Source organism: Arachis duranensis, chromosome 8 (genome assembly GCF_000817695.3).
Source record: "Arachis duranensis cultivar V14167 chromosome 8, aradu.V14167.gnm2.J7QH, whole genome shotgun sequence".
NCBI lineage: Eukaryota > Viridiplantae > Streptophyta > Magnoliopsida > Fabales > Fabaceae > Arachis > Arachis duranensis.
The window spans coordinates 15,380,365-15,385,551 of NC_029779.3; positions in this window are offsets into that span (position 1 = coordinate 15,380,365).

Below are 5,187 nucleotides of genomic sequence, written 5' to 3' on the forward strand. Positions count from 1 at the left end.
ATCCTTTACTTTTTTTTTTTTGAAAATCCATTTTGCCTATGATAAAATTGAGAAATTACTGTTAGTAAATTAAGCTTTAACAATTATTAAGCAAACATTTAATAATAGTGTAAAAGAATAACTACTTCAGTCTCTATCACTTCATTCTCCACGTGTTGTTTTTAAATTGGTAGGTCAATTTATAGTTATTTTTGGATATCACAATCTTAGCCACCAAAGATATCTCTCTCTCTCTCACACACACACATATTTATATAACACAAAATTATTACACCTGAAATATGAAAAATATAAGTATATGTTTTATTTTATGATTTAATAATTAAATTTTTATCTAAAAAACTTAATTAGAGAAATTTTAATACCTTATTATGATTTACAACAATTGCAAAAGTTTAACTTATTAAATAATGGCCAATATTTTTTGTCCAATATAGTGGGATCTTCCTATACGGCCCTTACGGCTAACTTAATTTAATAATGCCTCATGAATTTTAAAAAAGCAAACTATTATTAAAGAAAAAAAAGTGTAAAGATATAATTATTTATGTTATTTTTTTTATCAATTTAATTTTTTAGAAAAAGTAGTTTTATGACATAATATCAAAATTTTATATTTAAAATATTTAGAATTCAATCATTGGTAATCTTAAAAAAAATAAAATAGCACGGAACAAATAAAAAAAATTATATAAAATTTAAATAAATCTAAAATAGACTCTTAATTAAAGAAGAGTGTAGAGATATAATTATTTATATTATTTTTTTTATTAACTTCAACTTTTGGAAGAAGTAATTTTTTATATTCTAATTAGGCAATAAAAAGTTATGGAAAATCTAAAAGTTAAAGTTGTTCACCCCAAATTCATGTTAGCTGAAGATCAGAATGGCTGATGTTTGTCCTTCTTCCATATTTTCTATTATTCAAATGGATTTGACAAAATATATTTTCAAAGATAATAATTAACATTTGGCAAAATTATTTAGAAAAATGCTCACATGGCTATTTAACGATGGTGATGACAGATGAGATTCCAACTGATAAAAGTAAGTTATATATATGTTGGGGAAAATGGTGGGCATATATAAACAGCTTTCACTTATTTAAATTTATGAGAACTGCAAGTTCAGTGTATATAACAATTTCTATAGGTATCTTTGTTATTTACGGGAATTATTACATTATTATTTTGACTTACTAAAATTTATAAAACAACCCTAATTCACATATATACCAAAATGGATATTAATTCAAAATAATTGGTCACGCACGTATATTTGTCGCATTATATGCTGGCATGCATGGTGCAAGTTGATATATCTTATAGGTACATACATATATAAGGTATAAGTGGGGGTGGTGCAAGTTGATATATCTTATAGGACAGTGTAGCATAGTACATATATAAGGATAGAATTAGGGGTGACAAATGGATAAAGTAGGGTAGGATAGGATTTGGAGTCGATATTAATTTTATTTGTAGATTGAGATTTTTATATAAATTTAATTTTATTTTATTTGTGGGTTATCTCAACTCTAATTTATTTGTGAGTTATAAAAAAGATACAATATTATTATATAATTTGATGATAATTTAAAATAAAATTGATTTTTATATAAAAATAAATATTAAATTATCAATTGGTAATCTTTTTTTAGTGGCTAAGGATCGTTTGTATTTAGTGAGAGGTCTTTGATTTAACATCCATTTGAAATATATTTTTATATAAATATATAACATATACATATATAGAGCGTGAATAGACTTGAGGCTCAACTCGCATCCAATCCGACCCGCACAAGAATCCTACCCGCACCCTACTCTACCCGTTGCGGATTAGGTTGGTAACCCTAACCGATCAAATGGGATCAGGTTAGATATCTGCAAATAGAGTGTATGTTGTCACCCTTAAATAGAATATATCAGAATTTAAGTTTGATTCAAATTTTATTTATAGTTTTAAATTTTATTTGCTCTTTAAATTTCTAAATTTGACTCTATTTGATCTAATTTACAAAAATAAATTTATTTTTACTTAAATACAATATTTAGCTCTCTTATATTTTATAATAACAAATATTATTTAAATATAGTACAGTTAGTAAATTTATAGAGAAATGATTATTTATTAGTTTAAATTTTTAAAAAAGTAGTATTATAATATGATATCAGAATGTTTATATTCAAAAAGTGTAAAGTTTGATAATTATATTGGTGCATTTTAAAAAAAATTAGCATAAGACAAATGAAAAAAGTCTATAAAAAAATTTAAACAAACTTAAAAAAAATCTTATTTAAGGAGTGTGTTAGAAATATAATAATTTATGTTTCTCTTTTTATCAGTTTAAATTTTTAAAAGAAGAAATATCATGATAAAATTAAATTACTAGTTTAGTATAACTAGACATGAATTTAGATTTTAAATTTTTATTTACTCATCATATGTATATATATTATTATGTACATTCACATTATATGTTAAAAATGTGGGTTGCGTGAACAAAATTAAATACATGATTTAGCTTAATCATTTTGAATATTTCGCCATATTTATGCATGGCTTTCTAAAGAATATTTTTAAAGGAATTGATTCAATATATAAAAGTCTGTGGACATTAAATAGATACATATAAAGATAATTAAATATCGATAATGTCAGAAAGATAATAATTTAAAATTATTTTATTTAATTTAATATTTATAAATATATATAATTATTTATATATTTTTTATCAACTTAAATTAAAAAAAAAATATTATGACAATGACAATGCTGTTATTAAGATATTTCTCTACCACAAACACATATCTGAGAAAACTAAATATATATGGATAGAGATGAAGATATTGTTTATACAAGTTGAAAAGTAGAAGATAAGGTGCAATGAGAAGTGGTATCAAGAAGCACTAGCTAGCTAGTAATAAAATTTGGAAACATACATTACTAGTACGAAGTAAAATCCAAAAAATAATAATAGTTGTGTTTGGTGGTAGAAGAGAAACAAATGAAGGGTGGTGGTGGTGGGGAGTGGTAAATATAATGCAGCAGATAGAGAAGCAACTGCTCCATTTTATTTTATTTTATTTTATTTTTGTTTTGTTATCTAAGAAACAGACAGAAATTATCATAGCTGGATTTTGTTACTGCAGTTCCAAACAGGGCCTATCCATGTTCTTCCATTCTCTACTACCAATTATTGTTTTCATTTTAGTGTGCCTTTTTCTGTGTCTTTTTGTCTTTAATTAATAACCTCATCACTACTCATTTAATTTCTCATCAATACATGATATTCTTTAGGGTAAAATATGCCTTTTATCTCTGAAATTTAGTAAAAATTTTAAAAATATTCTTAAATTTTATTTTCTTTCAATTTTATCCCAAAAATTTTCAATTTGTGTCAATTATATTCTCGACAGCTAAATTTTCAAAATATTTAAGACCAATTTAACAATAATATATGAAAATTATGCTTGATTTGCTCGTGTTGACGGTTGTTCTTATGAAATTGTTGTTGAATTGGTCTTAAATTTTTTGAAAAATTAGTCATCAGGAACATATTTGATGCAAATAAAAAATTTTTAGGACGAAATAGGGCTTCACATGGATCGGATAATATCTGGGGTAATTATCCGCATCCAATCCGAATTTTGCGGATATTATCCGATCCGCAAAGCTATCGGATCGGATCGGATCCTCACTATGGTAGGATCGGATTGCGGATTCAGCAGTGATATCCGCGGATCCGATCCGTAAATCCGCATATCCGCACATCACATATAAATAGCATAGTTTAAGAAAATAAACTCTAATGTGATATGAATTTTAGTGTGTTATTTTATGAATTTTATGATATTTTGTTTTTAATTTTGTATGTTGTACTTCAACTTAGAATAATTAAACTTAAATCTTGTGTTATTATTTTATTTTTGTTATTCAAGAGAACTATTATTGATAATATTTTAAAAATAAATAGGTTTAAACAGATAAAAAATAAATTTTCTGGACATTTTTTTGTAAAAACAGCAAAACAGAATCTTAAAATAAATTTTTTTAAATTATGCGGATATATCCGATATCCGATCCGACAAAAAAAGCGAATATCGTATCCGATCCGATCCGATCCGATGAGTGCAGTGCAGATCGGATAGAATTTTAGGCTATATCCAATCTGATATAAAACGAAATTAAAATAAAATAAAATTTAAGAATATTTTTAAATCTTTTATCAAATTTTAGAGATAAAAAATATATTTTATTCTAATTCTTATTATTACCGAGTAACAACATTAGTTATACTGATAATATATATAAATTAAATTCTAATAATAATAATAATAATAATAATAATAATAATAATAATAATGTGTGGGATATGGGACACAATCAAAATAGCAATCTCAATTCTCAACTTTTATGATTTCACAATTTACTACGTCTGTCGTTGTCTGCATCTGTTTGTTGTATTTGAAGCTCAATCCCTTCTTTATTTGCCGTACAACAGACACTATGAAAAAGGAGCATTACAATGAATTGCATATCTTTCTGCATGTTCCCCATTGATACTATCATCACAACTTCTCTACCACAAATATGTCATATATGCATTCATTATATTTCTTTTTTTGTATAAAAAAAATACACAAACACATAACACAAATTAAAAGGCATTTTTTTCCTTCATTATAAAAAGTTAAAAATAGATAATAATTACACAAATATATGCATTGTTTGTCGCACTTAGACATGTGCTATCATACATAGAGTGGTCCATTGGTAGAAAAAAAAATTGCTAATGACAAGATGGTCGGTTCAGAAATGGCAAACTCATATATACAAAAATACTATGGTAGCATTTATTTTGAGGTATAGAAACAGAGACGGAGAGACTGAGATTCAATATTATATTTGTTAGTTTAGAGATTGGTACTAAAATTTCTGTCTCTATCTCTAAAATTTTAGTATTTTAATACCTCCAAAAAGTAGGGACACATGAGACTAAAATTTGTAGAGATAAAAACTGAAACTTTAATAACATTTTATACCTAAAATATCCTTATTTTAATTAATTAATTTTAATTTTACCTTTTGTGCAAATTAAATTAGAGTTTTATTTTTGTTTTAGTTTTGTCTCTAACTTTACACCCAACAGACTACTAAAATTTATTTCAATCTCTCTCTCTTAGT